This window comes from Ptychodera flava, chromosome 11 (genome assembly GCF_041260155.1).
Source record: "Ptychodera flava strain L36383 chromosome 11, AS_Pfla_20210202, whole genome shotgun sequence".
Taxonomy (NCBI): Eukaryota; Metazoa; Hemichordata; class Enteropneusta; family Ptychoderidae; genus Ptychodera; species Ptychodera flava.
Window position 1 is genome coordinate 5,967,707 of NC_091938.1, and position 26,560 is coordinate 5,994,266.

The following is a 26,560-nucleotide window of genomic DNA, read 5'->3' on the forward strand; positions in this document are numbered from 1 at the left end:
GCTAAATAAAATCGGCAGTCCACAGCCCGGTATGGTGATTTGAATAAGACTATGATTTCATTGCGATTGTTTTGATAATGTTGCGTCTCTTGCGAAAGTTCAAAATAGAGAAATTGGCGCCCTGGAAATTAAAATGTCGCGCTCTAAAATTACTTGCATTTGTTGTAGTTTTAGTGAGCGTATCCGTGCATCGTGTCCTGTCCGCTCATGAACACAGACAGCGTTGATGTAAGGGCGTGTCTACATAAACCTTATACGGAAACCTGAGTGCAGTTTGCATCGACGTTTGCTGAAAGAAATTTCGCTGTTTCCTGCTACTGAAAAAAACGGAACATAATATCAACATGATCGAGTAAAGCAAGTATTGTCGAAATGGGTTGCTTTAGTCATGATATTAGCCGTAACTTTCGACAAAATCAGGGATTTTGTTCAGTTGATCAAATGCGGTTTCTTGTCCTAATCCGCAAACCGTGGTGAAATGTCCAGTTCTCAACTTATGTCAGCACGGCCTAAAAGTGTGTGCAATGTGCGATATTATTGTTGACAACTGAATTGTAGTCCGGATTTGGATTCATTTGTCAACAATAACATTACATATTATACGATGTATCAGCAAGGCGAATACTTTGTATTTCACCGTACTTTTTGGAGAAAAAGAAGCAAATGAACAAATTTCCCCGAAACGAAATTGTTATAAAATCATCAAGAATCGCAGCTATAAGCTTATTGTCTCAGTGATAAATGATTAGTTATCAATGCACTTAAATATATTGAGTGTTTTTGTTCGGAACTCTTTCAATACTTTGGGGAAAGAAACTTGTTGCCCAGCATCTTTAATAGAAGAACGATCATGTAATTTCGTCTTTGCTTTCGTTTCAATCATCGCACAGTCGAAATAGTCGAGTTGTGCTTTATGGCGAAATGGCTACTAAAACGCGTAGTTGCGAAACAAGCCTTCCCTTGTACGTGCAGTGTTATATTGGGTGACGCCCCTTGTATTTCAAACCTCGGTGGTATAATTTGATACACGGCGTTCTTTTAATCATAAGCAGGCTGTGAGCTATAGAGCCGACATGGTTGATAATAGTAGCCGTGAATAGGGCCCGATTTTAAGTGAACTGGCTGGCAAACACGCGCGACGTCACGGTTGAAATTATCATAAAAATTAGCATAGGCATCCCACGATTGATTGAAACCAGCCCACACCCTACCTCTTGGTTTCCGACCACAGTGACGAGCACCAGGTAAATTTTCATCGCTCATCTTAACCCCAAAATCAGGAGGGATTTCGTAATTCCATTTATTGCGTCCATTATATTCCCAGAAAAATAATTAATAACTGGATTATTTTCTGATGAACAAAGGCGATTTGTTGGGCGTCTCCATGTCCAATCCAACGCCGCAAAATGCTTTTCATTTTTTTTTTTGTAAAAGCTATCACGGAAATATTATGTATATTTATGTACTATTTTGATACCAGGGTCCCGACTGAATCCTACTTCCCCAGTAAGGAACAAAATGGCGTCCCAGGCAAATATTCCTGAACTGCGCGGAAATCTCGTAATTTCCGTTACCTTTACATTTTTTCTTTTAATATCCGACTGACATATTGTTTCATTTTCGTTGGCTCGTATGATTCCCCTGTAGCCTTTATGATGATATTTTGTACCAAGGCCATGCCATTCTATCCAAAGCCAAAGAGAGAGAGAGAGAGAGAGAGAGAGAGAGAGAGAGAGAGAGAGAGAGAGAGAGAGATGTGTTGAAAATTGTTCAAATTTCGTTATACTTGTTTACTAATTGCATTGCCGATATGATTAAATAGAAAGGAAAATTATGTGCAGAGGATACATTTTTACGTATTAATTCGAATTGGGATAAAATATTTTGATGCAGTCACAGTAAAAGTCGGATAAAAAGTTCACCGTGATACAAACATGAGTAAAGTCGGACCGGTCCTCGGTCCAAGGGCGTAAACATAGAAGAACATAAGTGAAACGGACACTACATGTGAGGCCGGTATGCACGCTGGTCAATTTAGACACGAACTTTCGGTGTACAATTGATTTTTTTTTAACATAGCTCGATACAGAGTAATGCAGAGAATGTATACTGTACTCTACAAATGGCTTGTAACCAGACTAATTCGATACCCGTCATTGGACGCTATCAGCCGCTTAAAGAGTACTTCAGAAAAGGGTCGGGGGTAAAGGTTGGTGAGGTGTAGAAATATACTGCAAGTCACGAGACCGTCTAGTGTAAAACAGATGTGTATGGTAATATATATATATATATATATATATATATATATATATATATATATATATATATATATATATATATGCATACTGTAAAACATGTGTATGGTCATTCATATATTACACATACACATATATACATTCATTCATATATATATATATATATATATATATATATATATATATATATATATATAGATATATATATATGTTTTGATATGCATATACTTGTGTTTGGTTTGTTTTTTGTTTTTCAAACTCATGGATTTGAGATGTGCACGTCTTTGAACGCCCCCTCGTTTCATGTAAACAAAGAAGTTCAACTTTAGAAAAATCTGAAAAATGACTCCTGTTTGATAAATAACCCAATGTCTTTACGTGATGGACAGCCGAGTTTCTGCGGGGATTTTCCGATGCGCTGCGGGGCGTTCGTTCAACCTTGTTACAGGTATTTGATATCCGGCTGGCCGGCGCGTGCACGCCAGACCCCGGCTTCTGTTCGCCCCGATTGGCCCTCCACCATTGTTCTGCCGCTCTGCTCAAATTCGCCTCTGTCTGGCACCCAGATGTGGAAGGTGAATTACCGTGTACGTGCCAGCGCCGTCTTCTCTTGTATCCCTGTCTGATTTTATGACTGTATCTGAATCCCCTTCTGTGGCTGTTTCATTCACTCAACAGGCTCAACATATTCACAAGCCGATACAAGAAGTTGAAAACAGATTCTTTTGAAGTAGATATTCGCCTGCTCCGAAAGCCGCCTCGGTCTCGGTAAGTCCTCTAATGACATTTTACCTCCATGCATCGTGTTCTAGATCCTGGACCTCTGTACACAGGAGGAGAGCTAGACAAGCACAAATCCATCATTCTCGAGACTTCCGTTTTGTTGTAAGGGTATTGTATAGTGTCTGCCAAAGTCTGGCTTTCATTATGACGGTAATTAAGTATTATTCACTCGTTTGGCCATCATAGAATTGTTTGCCAACTTTGCCATAAACTCAGTTGTCCGCCAGTGTTACTTAAACACCGCCAGCATTTCGTTCGTTTTTTTTTATTCCTTCGAAAGCAGATAGAGTGAATATATTTTTGTTCATCGCTGGTACTTGCGGCAGTCGACATCGGTTGACTGGACATCGGTGCCGTTCATAGTGTCGTCAAAAAACGCATTTCGTGGCTCGCTGTTTGTTGTTTCTCTTGTCTACGTGTATAATAGAACGTCATTTGTAGAATGCAACAGAGCAAATCTATTTGTTTCTTGTGTTCGTGCCCTATGGACAAGGCTTGTAAATTTTAGCCTACGGTGATATTCATGCAGAAATGTCCTGGTACTTGCCCTACAAGGCCTCGATATTTAATCTAATTTCAACAGATTTCTTTAAGAATTGTTTAATTTCAATATACTCTGCAGTTTCCGACTGTTGGAATCGTTTGACCGAAAAAGATCGTAGTATAGAAAACTCCTCAAAAAAGAAAAACAAAACACAGACAAAACAAAATAAAAGATACCCAGAGACGTACACTGAATTTGTACACACATTGAACTTGCACGTTAATGTCCATATACACATTTCGATTCCTGGATGCCATTTACACGGGTATAGAGTTACCTTTGCAAGCCACGTAGACCTGTTGTGAACGTAATCGAAACCAACACGATGAGATCCGAACACCTGTCGCTGAAGTCTGGTAATCACAACCTGTTAACTCCTTAAGTGCTTGTATTTTGTTTTAAAGAGGGAATGCAAAGTGTGTTTTGGTTTTTATGTATCTCTTTGTTCAAATGGGAAATGTACAATCCTCTGTACATACATACATACATACATACATACATACATACATACATACATACATACATACATACATACATACATACATACATACATACATACATACATACATACATACATACATACATACATACATACATACATACATACATACATACATACATACATACATACATACACACACGTACGTACATACATACATACATACATACATACATACATACATACATACATACATACATACATACTTGTCTTCATCAACTGCATATGTTTTACCCATTGAAATCAATCTCTCACATAATGATTGTATCCATATGTACTGTGTGACAGGTAGAAAATGACTCTACTCATCAATTTCCATTTGGCCAAAGTCCAATGACAACTACAACCTAGCAACCAAGTAGCCATGACCCTCCCTTGGTAAACTTCGTATTCAGTGCCATCGTGTATGTTTTTCTCCTTGTCCGAGTCTGTGGTGATAACTGATAAAACCCCAGAAAATCGGGGAGAAACACTAACTCCATCCTGAGAAGTGTCAGGAAATATCACAAGACGACTTATAGTCTCAATGGAAGAGACATTATCCTTGCTAGTTTGCATGCCACCGTTGACACTTCATGACAAATACAAACAAACATTTTGGTACTCGCTCCGGCCAGTAGTGGACACGGGATTCAGCCTTTTGTACTATGACGCGTGACGTCTTAGAGCATCCAGGTCATTTGTCATCCAAATTGATGGACTACTTAAGAGCAAACCCATTACTTGAAAATGTTTCAGTGATCTTTGACCCCCTGTGATGTCACCCTGACCTTCCCGGTGATTCAGCACCACCAAAACAACCAATTAGGCCCTTTGTTGATGCGCCATCTCCACTTAGATTTCGTAAATATTAACATTAGCAATAACAGAGATAATTCCCGCATTTTAGGAAGGCACAGTGGTCACGGCTATAATGTATATACATACGTATATACGGCTATACAGTTGACAGAGTGACTGCTATACCACGGAACCCGCTTTCGCGTCGCCTTTCGGCGCGTGGCTAACCTCCTTTCGAATTTTGTCGCGGTGATAGGACTGAAGCAATCCATCGTGAGATTTTCGGCTTAGATATGTGTTGATATTTTAATTGTTTCTGCATTCGCCATTCATTTACAACAGTTTGTTGTCTCCAGTGATGGGTATTTTATCTCGTAAATACATGTACTTCAAGGCAGAACTAATATATGCGTCAGGGACATATATTAGGGTTCTCCGTTTTTAAAAAATACTGTCTGGTCTACCGCTTGCGAGGGTAGATTTTTAAGAAAAATTTTCACCATCTAAGTTTTTCGAAAATCGAAAATTTTAATTTTCCCAATTGAATTAACAAATAGATGGCAGCCATGTTGAATTTCAACCATTGGTAAATGTTATGTAGTTTGTTACTCTAGTACCAAACTTTGCGCGGTGACCCCTGATTTTTATTTATGATTTGGAAAGAAAAGAATTGAAAGTTTCAGGGAGAAAAGTCTTGGCAAAAGTTTAAGTCTTTCCATTTCGAGGTGCAAACTCCCTTAAAAGCAAATTTATCACGAGTTGACAATATAGTCTTGACATGCAAAGACTTTGACGTCAACTTTCAGCACCTCTGAGAATAACATTGCTTGTTGATTTTTGGCTTGCTTTAAATATTTTGATCGAGAGATCGTGTACGCTGTAACGAAAAAACTCAAGAAAGTTTAACCCTTTGAGCGCCAAAGTCAATTTTTGTCACCTTAAAAAAATAAATGCCAGTCAAATTTTTAAAGAATTTTGCCAAAATTTTGATAAGAAACTGTAGCCGATAAAATATAATGACCATTAGGTTCAAAATTATCAAAAAAATTGCAGGAAAATTCATAAAAATTGGTAAAATCTTGCACTAAAATTTTTTGGGAAAAAATTACAGCACTCAAAGGGTTAAAGAACGTCTTGGGCAGACCGTCTTGCTCAACCAGATAGACGACTTGCTGTTTTTCAAGCGAGACCGAGGTATGTGCATTTAGACGGATGAAGAACCATGTGAGATTTAACAGGTATGGGAAAGTTAATCTTGCTTTTGACGTCAATGTCGCCCTCACCTTGGCGTCATCTTTGCTAGATTCAGCCTAAATCCTGGATCAATCCCGAAGAAATCGTTAAACTGCAAAAACGTGACTTCCTTTGGTTTGAAAAAACCCTGGTGTTAAGCGTGTCACCGTTTACCGTGAGTACGAGGCCGTGCTGCTGGGGATATTCGGCAATCAATCGTGAACATTTTTCATTTTTCCCCAGCCGGGGCCACCGGGTCATAACTTTGTTTCACCTTTGATGCCTTACAGGCATTCCGAATGTCAACACGCAGTGTATACAACCACCGGATCATGTTTTACTTCGAAGGCCAAATAGCAAACCACTCTTTTATGGTTTTTACACCTCGAATTAGCTGTGTTTAGCCGTGGCGAACACGTTTACAGCCACTGTAGTATGATTTTGCATGCGTTAGTTATTCGGAGATTTTAAAAGCAAATCGTTGTCGGTTTGCGTAATGGCGCGTTAACCATTGTATTATCGATTTGGACTTTTATGGGGAGACTCTCTAGTGTCCTCGGTTGTACCGGCAAACAGGGCACACCTCGCATTAAAAATAAACATTTTTAGGACACCTCTAAGAGAAACTGGATTCCACGAACGTACAAAAACCGACGCAGTAGTTTTGAAGTTACTTATACATGATAATAACGAAGATCAAACATCTAGTTCTTTCAAACACCGGCCCTTTTTCACTCAAAACATGGAGGTAAAAAGTCTACTACCACCTCCACGCTTCAAACACGCAGCCCATTGTACTTCTACCGACACTGGAAACCAAGAAACCTGCCACAAATTGTCTGGGACGGAAATGCGGGATAATTGATGGAACTTGGGCACATCGCCCAGGATTTGGGCGTGCTAGAGGTTGGTCCGTGTCGTCACCTAGGACCCCTGTTTGCCGTTTGCTCGCAGCGTCAATCGAGAAAGGTCCCTTTTCCTTTTAGATTTATTGCGACACGAGTGGTCCCTTCAAGCGAAAATCGAATCGACCTGGAGTCGAGTCTTCCTTCAGGTGGGGAGAGCGCCGTCATGTTCTGGTCTACTGCGCCTGCGTCACTGCAAAGAGTGACAGTCGGTAGTTCGGGTCGAACACTTTGTGCGGAGACTGTCTTTAGTACACACAAAATGGGGACATTCCTGTGGTGATGGAAATGCGGTTCAAGTTGCATCGTTTTAAGGTTTAGTCTTTACGGATGGCTACCCCGAATAATAGAATCCACATGGAAGGGAGCATTTTCGGTGAATTGAACTTTTTTCTTCGTCTAATTGCGGAGTGACACGCTGATCAACTGTCAAGGCAATGGGGTCGGCCATGTCACCCACGCCAGACGTTGTAACAGGTGTAGTGTTTCTTGGTTAGAAGTGAGGTCGGTTTAGTCGCCGAGCGTCCAAGCTGGCACACCGACGATCGAGTCCAGAAGGTGATTTATGTGCCCAGTCGAGGTTAAAAATAGAATTCGAATTTCACTGTCTCGCTAGAAACGAAAACACGGTGTGGTGACGAGTCAATGTTAGAATAGGAAAAACATACATATATTACATGAACTTTATATTTATTAGTCTTTGTCTATTTTCATGTGTTCGACAGGAAAAAATGGTGCAGTCGAGAATTTTCTCAACTCGCCTATTTGTCGTAATATTTCAGCCATATAACTGACAGCTTCAGAGTCGATCTTCAGCATAAATTAATTTTGGATGCTGACATTCCTTTTCCAGAAACTTGAAAATTCTCCGAAATTTAGTCCAATGTTGCGGTGTGGCAGATGTACGCCCCCGTAATTGCTCGATTTTGGCGGAATGGCCCCGGCCAGTATTTAAAAATAAGGTGGACCTAACATATTTCATAATATTTCTTTTCGATGCGACACGTGTCTCGAAAAAATAAATTGCGCCGAACTTTGTACGTTTGCTGCAGTGTCGCGACGTGGCTGTTGCCATCTGTCAGAGCTCGTTCTGGGGTTGGGCGCATGGTGGTAGCTAACTCTCTCGGGTTAGTGTCCATATGTACAAGTGATTAAAGGTGACGATCTACGCTCATTTACAGCGTCTCTTGTTGCGTACATGAAACCATAAATCGATTGGGTGTCCCCGTTTTTTTGCATCACAGGCACAGCTAGGTCATGTTGTGTGTGAGTGTGTGGCCGGGACCTAAGGGACGCTTACACAGTACGGCCTCATCTGAACTCACCACACCCAACAGTTTGTGAGCCTGTCTCTACAGATGAATGTCGCTCGCTGTAGCTCCATTTACAATTGATAACGTTGCTTTCCCAAAAGTCATTTCACTTGAGACTCACACAGTCTGAACGTTTTCACCGTTAACACTTTACAGAAAAGTTTAGAAGGTTCAACAACATGTTGCAGGGTTCAAATGTAATATTACGAAGGTCAAAGGTGCGAAGAATTTTTGTTTTAGGTTCATTAGGTACAATGAACTTAGGGAACAGATATTCGAAATCTAAAACTTCTACAATTCTTATATTGGTCTACCACTTCGAAGTTTATTGAGTAACTTAAGTTTCCCTTTTTTGAATTTCGAATAAATTTAAGGTGATTTGTTTCCAGAGTACCAAAATTTGCAATGTGATCCTCGATTTGTGTTCTTAATTTTGAATGAGAATGGTTCAAAGTTTCGTTGAGAAAAAAATTAGCAAAAGCTGACGTCTTTCGATTTGAGGTCATTTCGATTGAGAGAGAGAGAGAGAGAGAGAGAGAGAGAGAGAGAGAGAGAGAGAGAGAGAGAGAGAGAGAGAGAGAGAGAGTGATAGAGGGCGCACACCAAAGAATGTCTGTTCCCTGTGACAATTTGACCCGGGACACGCAATATTATCGTTTATCAAACGACCCGGTCACTATTAATGACTGACAGTGAAAACTGCGGAACTGAAATATGCTGACAAATAGGTAAGCAACTGTTACATGCAGAGAGGATGGCTTTGACAAGCCTGGGAATGGTGTCACTCCCCTCTGCCAGCCGTCACGTAGTTTTAATTCAATGGAGAGTCCGCGCTTTTTTGGTCGTTCCGGCGGAAACGCGTATAGCGAAGGGAAAGCTACACGTGTGAAATAATGTATAAATAGCGGAGACATCTTGAGGAATTTATTTTTTAGAACTAATACAACACCATAAAGTTTATTTTATCCCATGGTTGTATATTTTAATATGTTTTCAAGTATTCGGTAAGCAAAATACAGTTTCGTGTTTTACTCGTGCTGCAGTGCTCAAGCTGCCAACAACTCAGTCTGTATATGTGTGTTGGCGTACATTATTGTTGACAACTGAGTTGGTGTCCGCACTGGAATTCATTTGTCAACAATAACAGTAACATGATTACATTATCATTATCGTGCACAATGCATTTCTTTAGTAGAAGGTTAATATGTTGCATTTGAACTTCAATTTACGGCGAGAAGAACATTTTGTTGAAAAAATATCAAACATTACTGTTATTGTCCCTTTTAGATGCAAAATATTCCGCATCTTGCTGGATATCACAATATCACGATTTGCTTATTTGAAGTCAGAAACAGGGTGCACAAAAGTGGATAAGACTTATTGAGCGGGTGACTTTGTCGCTACAGTTAGCGCGGCCACTCCGCAATGTAGTCAGAAATCTCCAGTGACAAGACAATAAAATGAGAATTAATCATACTCTAGCCTAAAAAAACAGACGTTTTTATGTCGCCGATAAAACAACACCAGCAGAGAAAGCTCCGAATTTAGCTCCACGCGAAGTGCTGGAATACTTTGGCGAATCGTAAATATAAACAAACATATTGTCAGGTCAGGAATTGCGTCAGAGTGTGTGAATTACGTTGCGTACTTTGGACGTCGTCACCTTTCATTGGTCGGCTCAAAGGCACATCCGTACTTGCGCCTGTTATTGCCGCTTTCACAGCCATGTTGAGAATCAGCCAAAAAATGTTATCGTGGGCAAGCAATGGATCCGGTTGACCTTAGCTTGACCTCGCAGGAGTAAGGGTCACTGTGGGTCATCCTCTCGCCGAAACGGATTGTTTGTTGATATTCCTGGTGCACATCGGTGTGCGGATCGATCTGTGGACAGGCGGTAAATGCTTTTCCAAGACTGCGCGTCGGCCGCGTCGCATGTATTGGCGAAACGGAGCCTGAGTCAACATTTGCCAGTTGGAAAGACAAGGCGTCCGGCTAACAAGGTGAGCGTAAAAGACCGTTCAAATTTGAACAGAAGTTTTTCGGTCAACTTTGGCGTAAGGACGCCCATGAATTCGCCTGAGTGTTTGTTCAATTACGGTACAGCAATCGTTTCCTCTTTACAAACTATCTCCAGATAAAAAGAAATCTCAACCTTTATTTGCTGTCGACTTTTCGTGCCTTGTGTTAGACAAGCACCGGGCCCGCATTCCACTATGAGTATATTTCCCCCTAGCTATCCTACTCAATTTCGTCTATCCATTCCGACACAGTTAAGCTCAGTCTAAACCAATACCCCACTTTCGACTACTTAATCTGACCCCTGCGCATTTAAAAAGGTTGACCGACGAACATGAACGCGAAAATGGTGCCCAAAAAGATAATGTCTCATGAAAAATTCAGATGAAATTCGATGCCCATGGATTTTTTTTCGAGACAGGAAGACATACTTCTTGTATTACTCGCTTTCAGCATTTCCGTCCGCGACTGGGTTCTAATGGATACAATCCATAAAGCGGGGCTTCTCGACACACGCTGACAATACACAGAGCCGCTTACACAGGCACAAAGTTCAAGGCTTGAAGTTTCACACACTATCAGACACAGAGCATCTGTTGTACCAAAACCGTGTTCCGGTACTTATTCCGATGGAGGAAAATCGCAGCCACTGCTTTATTTGGGGATTTCAATCGTCTGTTAACGTAAAACATGTGGGTTCTGATGGCCGTGTTTACCTAAAACAAGCCAGATTGGCGGTTTGTGGCATAACCACACGTCCTAGCCTCAAAACGAGGTCATAATCAATTTTATGGAAAACAAATTATGTCATTCATGTACCCAACATATATTTGCATAGCTAATGAATGACGTAATGAGATCGTCGGTACAGTTCTGTGCATCGTGTTCTGTTACATGTAAATGGCATACGAGCCGCCACTTCTGTTTCTATAGCTTGAACACTCTGTCCAGTCTCTTTCCTGCTCATGCGGAAGGTTTGATCCCGGGGATTAAGATCAAGCAATATATGGTTTGTTAAACAACTCTGTCCACGCAGGTGCGAGGACAATGCAGCATTTGGGAATCTGAACATTTGAGACACACCTATAGATGCTTTCAACAGTACATTGACACTGCACCAGGTGTCAGGGCTCCATTCTTCTGTACAGGGTACTGTAATTTGATGCTGACAGATGTTTTTACTACACCGTAAGATGTTCAAGGTCACAGCCACTGTCCCTTTAAACAGAAAGATGTGTCGAACAAACAGCATGGTTTCGGAAGATACTGTGTTACCAAACCACGCCAGCAGCGCGTAGCGAGAACTTGACCACTTTAACCTCGTGTACCTTGTAAGCTAAATTCCTGTATTTCTAGGTCTTCCAGCCACGCCAAAGCAGAAACAATTTCAAACTAAGTTTGTCTCGAGACCATTTTTTGGTTTAGTAGATATATGTCGCCGCTCTGTGTACATTATTGCCTAAACTCCACGTGAATTGGCCGATTTAACCATTAGAACAATCTGGAATTTGGTGCCCAGCAAAAATTATCACAACCTAATGAATTAATATGCAAAACATGACTTTTTAAAATTATCACGCATGTGCAGATTATACTCTACTGTGCCATTCTGAAATATTTACATAGCCCAGAAGATAAGAATTTTTACAATTGAGGCAGAAAAACGTGTACCGCTTCGCCTTAAACGTTCATCGGAATGATTAACATGAAGGAGAGAGAGAGTCTCTTCTGTGATATGATAACGTTGGTTATATTAGCCTTCGGCAAAAATTTCCTGACTAGCTATGGAACGGCGCTTCCCACGCTCAAAAATCATGTGTAGGCTACATCTGCGTAAAAAGTAAATAGTTTATGAATCTGGACAGAAGATGAAAACTATAAAAAAATGTACATTTCCTCAAACTGAAATGAATTCTCCCATTCATCCCCGCCCGTTAATTTTTATCAAAAGGGAAGGATGTTTATTGTTTAGTAGACCAATTTTGAAAACAATTGTCGTTTTAAATAGAAAGCCAACCCTTATTCGTGGACAGGACACTCATGGCACTGAATAATTCTTATGCATTTGGCGAGAAAATGTATAAAATAACAAATTCCATCACAGAAGAAGCGAAACAACTTCTTACTATACTTTCTGCAGTGTTTTTCGTATTCTACAATCCTGTTTTCCTTTTTGATCACATTTACTGAAACAGGCGCCACCTCTGTCGTCGCCTACAAAACTCTGCCAACTTGACATAATTTCTGCGATATCTAGTCTGCTTATAATTTCTGCCAAGTCAATTAGAAAGACGTCATTGGTTTTTGAGCAGATATGACGTAGTCAACCTGCCTGGCTTATCCGAACACGTGTCGATCATTAGTATGTAAATCATGAAAATAAACGATTATGAAAAGATGGCGTCGATTGCGTACATGCCCTTTACATGTCCTCGTAAACTGTCGACACAGACATGCATTTTTCACAATATTTCACAGAGTACACAGTGCTAATCATTTCTATTCACCAGTGACAATGATCCGTCGTGAATAGGGGCATATATTTTCCATTCAATGCATGAAAATATGTATCTTTTGTACCCGTCCAAAAATTATGAAAATAAACATGGCAATTCATATGTCGATGCTGGTATGCTAATTAGCAGTCTATCTAAACGCGCGTCACTTGTCGAATGAATTTATCTGTCGTCGCCATATCGATTCTTTGGTCCATGAATCTGCTGAAAACAATTTGCTCAAACAAAGTTTAATGAATAAGCCTCAGCTTACATTGCTATGTAAATAATTTTAGTAACCTTTAGGGCGGTCAAAATGTCACTTATAAACATCGGTACTCTCTGGGTGACTTGCTTCCTAGCTCCGAAACCAGAATACAATGTGAGAATTTTTGACATCGCAGTTATATCTGAGACAATCGTATGTTTAATGGAAGTTGTCTGAGAAGAGAAGATGTGAACCTGTAGTCACACAATTCCCAGAATTTATACGCTGAGCTTGAAATCAAGAATGATAATTGGAGGTTCAATCATGAACTTGTATCCTAGTATATTTCAATCGTTCTGTTTTTCACAGTGCTAATTTTATATGTGTGCTGTTAAAAGAGAGAGAGAGAGAGAGAGAGAGAGAGAGAGAGAGGAGAGAGAGAGAGAGAGAGAGAGAGAGAGATGCACTTTGAAGTTATCAAATCAAAGACCCACCATCATGCCGTATCTATCGACCTTGTGTTGTAAATTGCATGTAGCCAATGTCATCGACAAGGGAGCGTATCTGTTAGATTTCAGCTCTTGACCTTAGTCTGTTACTTAGAAAACGGCATGGATCATCGGTTGATTGGGGTTTCGAGGTTAATAAAGATCCGCGGTATTTTAAAATGGGTTCTGCAGCTATATGTGGAAAGGGGCGGAGGTCCAATGTGCGTACTTGCCCCTAGACTGAAATACATGCGCGTTCGTCGTCCTTGTACGGCTGGGCATTGGTTTTAATTGGCGTCGGGCGCATGAGAAGCTTACAGAAGCCCATAGCCCGGGGAGTGTATTTTTGTGCCGGTTGAGGCCTGGACAGTTTGAAAATTATATGACCCGTAAACGGTGAACCAAAGATGTCCATCTGGAATATATCAAATTGTTATAGGTAATAGTTGGTGAAATTACCAGACGAAAGTCGATTCGTTAACATCGGCAAGCCTGTACACCACGGAGTATTTTCAGTTCTTGTTTTTGAATACGCAGAGATAACAAACATGTACTTCATAAACTAAAATGAGAAAAGAGACAATCGCAAATTTGCTAAAGGCATTGTTATTTTGACTGTATGGTTGATTCCAATGACTAGGTGATCAACACGATAGCTTTGAATCGACGGCATTACTACATCCGTGCTTTGTAATTACTTTTTTTCATCTTAGAATGGCTCACATTTTCTTCGTGTTTGGCTGATTTAATCGAAAATGTGAACGTATTTTCTAATAATTTAGAATAGAAATGTGGCGATAGAAGAACAAATCGCCTGTCAGGTTTTAAGGTACAATGTGCCTCAGGACAGATGTTCGGACGCTCAAACTTTCGAGGTGCATGTTACCTTCATGAACACGTTTTTTTCCCTAAAAAGGACTTGCACATGCGCTGTGCAATGGTGACGCACGTCACAGTGCGTGCTACTCTTTAAAGGGACAAAGTCGGCCATTTTTCATGAATTGTGTTTGATGCGAGATACTACTTATATTGTTTGACATGTTTAAAGACACTGAATGAATGGGTGACCATGCATATATTCGACCCCGCTTAAAGACACCATAAATGAAACCATCACGAAAATGAATTTTGCGATGGTTTCATTTAATTTGTGTAAAACCGGGGTCGACAATATGCATGGTCACCCATTTATTCAGTATCTTTCAACAAGTCAAACGATGTAAGTAGTATCTTGTATCAAACAAAATTCATGAAAAATGGCCGACTTTGTCCCCTTAAAGGTGTGGGGCTGCCGTCACTGCTTCATTAGCTATTATCGCGATGTAAGTAAACATTCCTGTTTAGGGGTTGTTTTACTGGTATTTCTACTGTACATTGGTAATATTGTGAGTCATGTCTGCCGTCTTTTCTCGGTGTTTTGCGGTTCATGGAAAGAACGATCTCCTTCACTGTGGGAGTACGGCCCCTACCTCTGCCACTCTCCATCGCAGGTGATACTGTAACTGGATCTCTCAAGTTCACGCACATCGTATTTCCAGATGCACTTGACCGTGTTAGGGAGCGTGTACGATGTCTTTAGCACGCTAAAGGACACCGATATATTTCGTGGAATTTGAAACGACCTACATGTCCCAAACCCTGGTACCGTGAAGGCAGTCGCATAGTTTAGATAATTGATTGCAATGGAGGGGTGGATGGATTAGCAAAACCGCAAGATTGGCGACTATGCTTTACGGTTAATCCCAGACAAGGGTAGTATTCCCATTGCGCGGCTCGAATGACGTTGAGCCGGTGAGTTTCCCTGCGGGCGGTCATTACGCGGGAATTCCGCGGAGAATTTGCCACGTCGTGTCTTGTCCGAAGTCGGCTCAGTTCGCCAGCTAACAAAAAAGAATGCTGTCGATGGGAATTACACGGCGCCGTGGAAGCGAATGACGAAATAAATAGCCCACGAGCAGGCTCCTTTGTTCGTACACCAAGACTGGAAGCCGGGCCGGGAGTGAGCTGGTTGCGCATGCGTAATCACGCTCGGCTGTCAATCATCCGACTCGACACATTTCAGTTTTGCAGTGACTCTCTCCGCGCTCCCATGTGCTGTTGGAGGGCTGCCGGAAACCTTGTAGTAATTCCTCAGCTGAGCAGCAGACACGAGGTGGGTACGAATCTACGCAGTTCGCAGTGTACGTTTAGGTTATGTTGTAACCGAGCTCCGAAACACGTTTGCACTCACCCAAGCTACTGAATTTGTACACGTACAATTTCGATAGGGTCGCTCGCTTACTCTGTATCGATGTTCCCCGATGCGATGCCTACCGCTGGTGTGAAACATCAGCGAATGGTTTGTTTCAAATAATGCAAAACGTGTATCATCGTGACCACTAAATGACGCACTCTCGCTTCCGATCTATTTTCTCGCACCACCTAGCACTCATTCTGTTAGTAGTAGTGCATCTCGTCACATCGCATTTTTGTCTCCACAACGATTCGGCTGGCCCGCGGTATAACGTCCTGCACCGTCCACTCAAGGTTCCCCTGCTTTGCGAAGCCCAGCCATCGTCATCATCCACTACCCACATTTTAGAGGTAGGCCAGGAAAAAACAAAACAGAAACAGTGCAACCGTAGCAAGACTCCTGGGTAGCCGCGATAAGGCCGCTCTAGCTACTGATAAACATGGCTTTCAAACCAATGTCACCGTGTTGGCCGCCAGGCGGATCAGAAGCTAGCGACCCGCTGATTTGCAGCAGAGATAGCGTATTGGATGTACGCAAATAACAGCAACAATACAATTTCTATTAAGTCAGCTATAGCGAAAGGTATAAACTATCTCGACGGGGTACTTTCGCCCCTTCTTATGAATAAAAGACTGGGATAAACCGACTCGGACGAGTCCTCAGTTATTTTAATTACGCTTACGTAATTTCGAGGACAAAACAAATGGTTGTAACTTGTATTACGGGTACTCTTCCATCCAAATATGATAGCGAACATGTTCTGGAGAATCTCAGATTGTGTATAACAAAATTACTGGACGCGAGCAAATCGTTGGTTGAAATCGTGAGTTCTAGTGTCTATTTTTTACCCAGCAGTTATCTTTACTTTGAGTGACGGGGCCATTATTAACAAAGGGGGTATGGTAAAGGTTATTGGCAGTTCGGAAACGACCGTCCCGCCTAGATGTTGTTTTGTACGTTGACTCGTACTAATGTACGGTCACGGGTGACTTTCCTTTTCTAAACAAACGCCCACTCATCGTCCCCTCCGACAACGGATTGTTTTGGCGTTTGTTTTCGCGGTTTTCCCCTCTCCATCGAACCGCCTGATGGACGAATCGCAGATAAGCTAACTCAAGAACATACATAGTGGATGAGAGGCATCATGCTTTCAACTTTTGACGAGAACCACGTGACTTGTGCTCTTAGTCGATCACAGCTGTGAAATCGGCTGCGTACTCTGGGAGGGCAGCGTTGATTGTCCGCGTGTCGCCCACACGCGATTGGCTTTCCCTCGTTGCGCTCTTGTAACGCCGCGAAGCAACCAGAGCCGTGCCCGTCCCAAGTTTGTGTTCCAATTTTAGAATTTTCTCACATTTCTTCGATAATTTATCACGGGTCGTCAAATGTTTATTGCGTGGTTTGCCAGCGCTAACAGACGGTAGTGTTTATCGGGATTTAATGAGGAAGAGGGATAGACTGGGTGAAGAGATGCCGCGGAGTCGTTCAAAACAATGGATTCCTTGTTGCCTTAGTCACTGGAGGAATCTTGTCGAAATTGCCAGTCTTAGAAAGACAGTAGCTGAAATTTTTGTTGATTTTTTTCACCATTTTGTTTTGTTCTTGTTCTACTCCCGACGATGTGTATACGTGCAAAGTACACTGTTTCTCTTTACATTATAATTTTAATCGGGACCAGAATTCACTTGTAAACAATAATAATGCAGTTTACACTTGAACAGGCTGAGCTTACAAGCTCCACACTGTGTATCTCAACATGCTTTTGGTACTGGAGTAGAACAAGAAACTGTCATTGACATTGAAAACAAAAATGGTTGAAAACATCATTAAAAGTAACGGTTACTGACGCTTAAAAGCGGGAATCTGATGTTTGTGGGAACCGACACTAGGCCTTCATCTCTGCTCACAGTGTGAATTTTGTAATCGGCCAATAGTAAGGGGAAACTTGGCACTTACGTGATTTCATATTTGTCAGTATTTTTGCTATTCCGCGCCGCTGCAATCAAAAGTAAGGCCAACGTATATAAAAATGTTGTTATGCGTCTACTAAAAATTCCAAAAGCTAGTCGGGCAAGCGGTCATAAACCACACACACACACACACAACAAAACCCCCCCAAATCCAAATGAGTTGTCTTAGTCTAAGTTTTACCCTGTAATTGTCTTTAGAGTGTACCGTTTACGTCACTACGTGGTTCAATGGCTGTAATATGACCGCTGTAAGGATACATTTTGTCATGTGTGAAAGACATGGCTTAGTTTGCAATCAATGGGAATTACTTAAGACAATTTCACGTTTTTTTTTTCTAAAAAACTCCGAAAACCTACGCGCGTTGACGTAAAACCAAGAATTTACTGACTTTGGCATTACCAGTGCTTGACCTGTCGCACCCCGATGATGCACCATGATCTAAAGGGCTGTAGAGTTCCATTGAGAAGTGAGAATTTCAGGATAATACCGAATTATACCATTGTACGTAAGTCCTATACCTGTAGTCCATATTCAATTTTACAATGGCAGTACGACACATTGTTTTGTCGATAGGGTATTAAAACGTCTGCCCAAGATGGTGAGGCAGTGCTTCTAGCGCGTTTAAAAAATTCAAAATATCGGAAAGTTGAATTTATGTTTGTTGGTCAGGGAGTCATATAAAACAACGACTTTCACGTTTGTGAAAGTTCCTAATCTGCCGATCGATAGAGTCTCAAGTTCAACACCACAGAAACAATGATTGAAGTACCATCAACCACATTGCATCATCATTTAACGGGCGGTATCTCAGGTGTGATGTATGTTTCCGGATTTCCCACAATATAAGTAGATATGTCTCACAGTGGAGAGCCCCCGTGGCCTTGCCTGCCGGGATCACAGCACAGTTCACAATCAAGTCGCCGTCCTGTCGATAGGAGAGGTCTATTGGCAATAAGGCCATGGTGCATACCTACGTGCATAACCAGCCGTCTAATGCATGACATGTACTGTCGTAGCCTAAGGGGTCAAACACGCAAAGAAAAGAAAAATCGGTTTAAGTTCTACACTCCTCATATACGAACGATGCAGCCACGATACATCTTAGCGTCCCTGGCTCGACGCTTGTATGTTAGTCCGATCAGTTAATCGCGGACCGGAGGAATACTTAACATCCGGACGTTGTAACTCATCCTCACCTTGTTGTTGTTACAATGAGAGTAATGAAGTTGCGCTATAAAATTTAGAACATCAGTTCCCCGAATAACCTTTGACCCCCAGGGTTGCTGGTTGTGGTTTTGGTACCCCGAAAGACGACCTTCCCTTCTTTAGTTATCGCTATTATGGAGGTGTACTCTAACCGGCGGGCATGGATTTTTTTGCTTTGATACTCTTGATTCTACCGCCAACTGTATGTCGACTGCATTATTTCACTCATCACAGCTGACTGGCATCACAGCTTTCCCATTTTATTGAGACACTGGAACGTGCGAGCACATCACAGTGCGCAGGCGATCATATTCTCTGTGAGCTCTGAGGAGTTCCTCTCTCTGCCGTCTTTCGCTTTCCCCAGGAAACGCAAATGGTCTGTGTTTCCTGACAAACAGACAGTGATGTGTGTCGAGATTTGACAGGAATTTTCTACGAGGGGCCAATTTCCGTTGGAAAAAATTGGAGCAACTCGCACATAGATGTCAGATTGTGAGAAACAGACTACAATATAGATTACACAGCTTTTATGTTTCGTTTACTTTCATTTTGAATTAGCGGCCTCTGCGTCACTCTCTGCGGTGATCAAGATTGCGATGTGAAAAGGATGCCTATAAACCTATTTTCGATTCCTCGAAAAATTCTTGAGGTTATCTCTGGCAGAAACTCGTTCAAGCTCTTTGCTGACTAATGCCGTAGCAGATTCCTCGATATAACACTGTTTACGTCGTAAGTTATCGACTGCCAATGTCCATAACTGGTGGTCAATTTTGCCCGGTGAAGATGGGTTTCATCGGTTATCGTCAGGGAACCGGGCACGGGAATATTGCACCAACTTTGTTAATCCACAACTATTACAAGTTGAGCAGTACTCTCGGTAATTTACATAAGAGAGACCCCTCAGCTCACTCAATCGGCTTCCCACGCTTTTTATACCGCTCTCTTTTTTCCCAGTCAGAGCTCTTCGACAAGTTACAACTTTATGTTATATCCATGCCATCTGAACAAACACGCCTGCAGACACCGGACCAAGAGTTGGAGTCATTACGACAGTTCTCTGGAGCCCCGTTAAGCTTCATTTGTCAACACAACTCCCACCATCAAAATAATCTGCTGGTTGAATTTTTAAATATTTTTTCAACAAGGGCGACAGGCTTTTTTTCAAACTAATGACTGCTACTCCAAATCATGATAGGGGTTTTCGGCTTGTGACATTTGGCGATCCAAAAATATCATAGCATGGTCAGAAATAAAGTTAAAGCGACATTTTGTGCATCGTCCCAAGTTAGGATTTTTATTTTTTGAAACCATCGCCATATCTGTTACGAAACTCACACTGTATGACGTCATTGACGTGGAGAGTACATCTGGGGAGAATGACCAAAATAACTACAAGAAAGGAAGCGCTATTACTTGGGACATTTGTTTAAATGGTGCTCTGTGACCTCGGCATGAACTTTGCAGATGGCCAGTTCGATGACCCCGACCATTTGTTCTGTATAAAAGTATACATCTGTCAGTGTATGTATGTATGTATGTATGTATGTATGTATGTATGTATGTATGTATGTATGTATGTATGTATGTACGTGTTTCTCTCTTTCTATCACTTACCATGTATCTGTCGATCAGCACCCTGCAATCCACCCTAACATTTACTTCATTTAATCGGCGTGACCACCGTCCAGTGCTCTGCATAATATTTCATTTCATGTTGTATGTATCAATAAGAACTCCCAGACGTTGTAATTAGCGTTAATACAATCCGTCAGAGAACCCAGAGAAATTCGAGAGCGTCCATGAATTAAGATAAATTGCAACAATAACAGCAGTAAACTCTCTCTATTAAGGAGCAGAAAGCGTGTCCACGCAAGTGTGCGAAATATAGAAGGTAAAATTAAAACACATTTCCTTTGGTCTTGCCATAGTTGCCTTCTATTTATTCCGTGTCACGAAATATCGAAACAAGCGAAACATCGTTCTCGTGATGAGACACGAAGATAAGGTATCATGATTTTATAGAACTGAACGGAAACTATATCGATGTAGTCAGAACGAGGCTATATTTAAACGACGCTGGTTCTCCGAAACAGCAAATCTGCGTGCTGTATTTCTAATGCTTGAAGGACCATAATATTTTTCATTTATTCAGATCGCTCGATTATTATTATCAATTATGCAAGCCATCTTTGATTGTCCAGATACGGTTCATCGTGTACACTATATGTTTTACAGTTGATTTCGTTCCGGAATGTCAACGAATGCTTTTCGTTAGCAGAATAAAAATTGCCTTTATTTGATAAAAGCAACGGTGCTATCCTTAAAGATCTCACTGCCCACAAAATGATTCACTGAACTTTTATGCAAGTCAGGGTTCAAATGGATCAACAACCCCTTGAAAATTATGGAGCTGGTTTCTTTTGAGAGAAAGGTTTGTGTATAAAATGACATCCTCCGCTCAGCCCCTGCGTGCATCTGTCTCTGAGAATACGACCAACCCCGAAGACTGCAAGCCATGTTTTTACAGTGATGTCTTATCTGTCCTTGTGAAACAAAACCAAAACTAAACAAAGTAGGACAAACAAAAACCACTATAAGAAAGTGAGGATAGTTGACTTGCAGCTCCACTCCATCCCCGGTGGCATGTGCGCAAAGCCAGGTGCTATGACGTAGAAACTGACGAGTATCTGATATCGGTATAACTTATTTGGTAGTGTATTTGCCTCTATATTACAGTCGGAACCAATACCACGCGCGATGCTACAGTAAGCTATCAGGTTTCTAATTAATAATTTCATTTTAACGTAAAAAGGAATTAGATCTGTCCACATTGGTATCTGGGGAAGCGGTATGAGTCGGGATGGTTTTGCGGGGATTATTAGTTCGTCCCTTGTGATTATGAGATAGCCAGTGAAGCCAAACCTTACATGGTTCTGTCTTGATGAGGATTTAGGGGTCCGTTGTATTAAAAGGTCTACTTCCTGACGCTTTGACCTCGCGTGTTCCTTTTCGAGTGGTTCACTGCACGGCTTTACGCTGTAGGACGCAGTCTACAACGGAAGCCAGTGTAGTTTAACAGGCATGCGTATGTCTGAGTATGTCTGACGAAGTAATGGATAACAGCCGCGCTTCCCGCCAAAAACGCCTGACTCACTTTTTGTCGTGTGCTCAGTAAGTTTGTCACAAACCATGACGCACTATGAGAACAAGAAACATGATTTATACTTTCCTCTGATGAATGATGGCTGGCTCGAGCTATTGAAGGGTCGAACTTTGAGAAATTCAGCTTGGAATTTTTTCGGTAGCGAAAGGTCAACAATGGCAGTAGGGGATTCTTCAGTTATGTATGGTTTCCATTATCGCAGTTCATGATTCCATATTTTACGGGTCTACGTCGTTTATTTAATTGTTTTATGAACGTGTGAGGTTGCAAAGTTGTTTTGAAGCAGCTCAACCACGTGACCTCGGGCCCCCGACTGTCTCACGGGCTTCGCGCCCTGTTACACGTAGTTTATAAGTTTGCATAAAATGTTCTCGATACTTCGATGTAAGTCGGGGGAATCCAAGATGTTCTGAGAGATTTACAAAAAACGTGCGCATGGAAAACAGTGTTACAGCACTACCTTTATGTCACTACCTTTGGAAAATTCCCGTCGTCAATTTGTCCCGTGCATCAACCAAAAGTATCGCGCCGAGTTTGAAAAGTGCTGTGTATTTATGCCTTGTGCTTTATCCATGTCGTAACTCTTTTTCCATGGGAAGCTACGACAATATAGGTTTCAACCAGCGTATATGTGCTTGTTATCACATGCCACTAATTTATAGTGCATCACTTAACAAAAGTACATCTGTACATTTAGGTTGTAAGTCACCGAACCATGAAACACACAGTTTGACTGCAATGTCCACATGCTTTTTATGAGCTTGGACAATGGTTTTGGCTTTACGTGTTCCCCGCCTTTTACATGTAACATTTGCAATGCAACACAGAATTTTTTGTGTGTCTTTGGGTGTTTGAAAATGACGTGCGCTCAAGCGAACTAGAAACATGCTTAAATAGAAAAATGTTCGTGATTTGAGAGAAACAGAGCGTATAATCGTGGCCGGTGATATCTTTACAGGTTGCCCTTTGACATCGGTGATTCTGCGCACCTCAATTTAACATTTTATCTAAATTTTCCGATGCGCGGCAAAAAAATACAAATGAAGTTAAATTTCCATTATGATGCATTTTCGCCTTTCAATTTCAGTGTTTCTTCTCTTTTTAAAATCTTGTTTGTTGGCGTAATTCCAAAAAGCAAGTGTCGAAATGCCCCGTGTTTATCGTACGCAGCTTGTTTATGTACAATGGTCAATGTCATCGAGGGCAAATATTTTCTGGTCGGATTTAAAGTTGTCAACAATAACACTGAATATTGTACACGACATTTGGTTTGCAACGCTAATACTTCACATGTTTCAACGTACTTTGGGAGGCGACGAAGAAAATTTTCTTTTCTAGATAAAAATACTGAAGCCAACGGAATAAATCACCCTGACCAGTATTAAAAAAAACCCATCGTGTACAATCCTGTTCTATTTTCAAGCACACTAGATCAGATACCAGTGCCTCTGGGACCAAGGCCAGGCAGTTCCGATTTTGAAATATGAATGTTGGATGTATTGTGTTTCAAACAGACGCTGACGAAAGATTGTCTCCGGTTACACTCCGTGAAATGATTTACCGTACGCATACTCTCGCTAGACCAACGCCTCGTTTTTTTGTCTCCGAAAATAGCTCAACCGTTTAACAAACAGCAAATGTTTTGTTAAGTCCGAGTTTTCAGGGAGTGAGCGTTGACAGCGGAGACGAACTGTATAGCCCGTACAGGTGTTCTATAAACCGGTTCCATGAAGTTTCAATTTTGAGCATATTCATAGAGGATTGCTGCAATGGAAAGTTAAACCAGTCATTTACGGCCGAATCTGTATACATGATAGACTATTAAGAACAGATTGTTAATATCTCTGTGCTGCTTCATTGCACCGCACACCATGCTACATGCGAACTGTAATTGTTACATATAAATGACAGAGTATTAGTTCTACTAATTTCTAGCACTCTTATAATAGTTATGATTTTCAACATCAGATCATGTCCCGGACCGGGAAACATAAACTGGCCAGTCTGTAAACGGCATCTTTAATAAATGTGACGTGAGTTTGATGTTTGTCCGGACGCTGTTGCCATGGAAATAGAGCCGGGCTGTGTGCGCTCAGACGTCCGAGCGTTTCAGTATCTAATTCGCCACGTATGTACGTTACCTGAGCCAGCTGATTTTACACGGCACATACAATGACTGATGGCCCTTTACCATACGAACTGTATCTCATGGAACACATGCACGATACAATGACGTCATCACCGGTTTTAACCAGAAATAGCGTCATAGCAGTACTAGAATGACTTCATACCTGTGAGCAGGGATGCAATTACGTATGGCAACCAACTCGGGCACACTTGCTATATTTTAATATGAGAAAACCATAGAATAACATCTCGTGTGAATTCCAAACAAGAACTTAAAAAAAAATAGTATTGAAAGAGGGCGAACCATTGCATTTCACACCGACGGACGTTTCATATATTCGGAATCGGCACTCCGATTACTGGGTAGATATTGTCATTCCAATGATTTGTCGTGAACGAGACACAAAAAGGCGGGATCTTTACAAGCGTTGTGTAGTTTCCTCTCTGTCGGTGAAAATGTTGATACGCTGTCGTATTTCACATTTATGACGCTTTCAAAATGTTCCTGATGACCTACGCTATTAATAAGTAGGTCAGGGCGTTGTCGGGCAGTGCTGTGACGTCACCATATGTGATGTGCGCGTTTCCTCTCTCTCTTTAAAGGGACTGCGGGATATTAAAAAACAAACTCGGGCCAAAAGAATTTCATTGCTTTAGACGGGCAGTTTGCCTCTTTTTTCGGTCTTCGTGCGCGTGCGCGAACAAAATGCCACTGGTAAGCCATTGAAACCAAGTGCCTGTGTGATACTCGATGATCAACATTTACATTTTAATTTGAAATGTGTTGTTGATCAAAATCTGTCAACAGCCGACATTAATGCAATCAGTGTTTTTAGGGAAGTTGCAATCATAATATGATGATCGGAATTTCGCATCCCTAAACGTTCGTTTGAGGGAGGTGGTATATTGGAGGCCGAATGTAAAGAGTATCCTTTGCTCTGTCGCTCCCTTGTTTTATTCATCCACTTTAAAACGATCGCAATTAAGGCACTTCGAATCATTATCAGAAAGGGCTTCCCTCGCAGTGTGGTGTCGTCGCTTTTGTAGAATCGACCCTCGTGAATTCTCCAGGATCTATGGTCCTATCTTTGCTGGAGAGTAGAATGCAGATGATCGATTGGAAGCTATGTGCGTTGGTATTCTGTCCTGGAGTTTGAGAAAACGTTGGAGGCTCTCAAATAAAGATCGTTGTGAAATGGTGTAGAAATTAAAATAAATAAACTGTGAATTGTATAGCGGAGACTGGGAACTAGAAGTACGCCGTATTAGATTTACATTGTTGTGCGTTAGGATGTGAAATGTGAAAACAAAACGCCGACTTTTGCATCGGTACATTGTAAGAAGGCTTTCGTTTTCGGGTCTGTATTGAGCATTTTAGTCGATGCCCTCAATAATTATGACCCCACGGTATGCAAGCATCAAACGCTAGCCGATTTCTGGAAAACGCGGTTACCACACGTTACTCAAAAGAGAAGACGGCTCTTCTCAATCCTATCGTTTGCTGCCATTTGTAATTCACATAGTCGCCCTTATTGTAGGTTTCATCGAACTCCAGGCATCGCGAGTGCAGGTGGACTACGTCACAGTTACTCCTAACCAATCACGAGAGTTCACTGACATGCGCGGGCCATGTTCTCTCTCGTGTTGTAAATGATGGAACGCAGCGTGTTTGACAAGCCGCGGTTTGATAAACTGTTTGCGTCGATGGCTATAGTTTTTGTAAACATTTAGCGGGACAGAAAAAATCTTTGAGGTGGGTTTGCACATTTTTCAGATACTCATTGGTGGAGGTGCACGTAAAGCACGTAAAATATGGACAGATCCCTTACAGACCCCGGAACGTGACGGCGTGCATCCGCCCAGTTTGTCTTCAACACGTGAACAGATGAACCTGGAAATAAGGTTTTTATATTTTTGTGAAAGTAAAAGATATGACATCTTCAAATAAGAGATATTGACTCCATTTTCACTTTGAGAAAAAGGCCTCATCATTGCCCAATATTCTCATCCGAGCTCAAAGGGCGAAACGAGCTCAAAGAGATCTACATTTTAGCGGTACTGCGCATACAAGGTACCGGGGGGGGGGTTAAGAACCAGTTAAAAGAGATCTTTCAGACGCCCTGTTACATGGATGTCGGGTGCTTATATTACGTGTAACGAGAAAAATGTGCTCTCATTACCGGAAAAGTTTCTGGGGCAGCCAATATTGGTCCTACCCCAGCGAGTGACGTCACAACCCTGGAGGATTTTGTCTGGACAAGGGTTTTGCAGACAACTCTCCTCACTGCACAGTAGGACATATTAATACCCAGTTGATTATAGTTCGATATTTTTCATAAAG

The 26,560-nt window shown here is 41.5% G+C and overlaps 1 protein-coding gene across 11 annotated transcripts in view; it reads left to right on the top strand.

Annotated features, from left to right (window-relative positions):
* The window catches only part of LOC139143378 (homeobox protein Mohawk-like), a 122,881-nt gene that overhangs the window by 49,672 nt on the left and 46,649 nt on the right, over positions 1 to 26,560 (top strand). For 7 of the 11 annotated variants that reach the window (XM_070713646.1, XM_070713643.1, XM_070713640.1 and 4 more), the window contains exon 2: positions 2,934 to 3,023. The exons of 1 other annotated variant lie outside the window; for it this stretch is intronic. The gene's annotated coding sequence lies outside the window, so the exon portion shown is untranslated. Of the gene's footprint in view, positions 1 to 1,216; positions 1,245 to 2,933; positions 3,024 to 10,006; positions 10,313 to 15,362; positions 15,672 to 26,560 lie in introns of those variants that run through there. 3 more of the 11 variants (XM_070713644.1, XM_070713648.1, XM_070713647.1) reach the window with 3 other exon arrangements.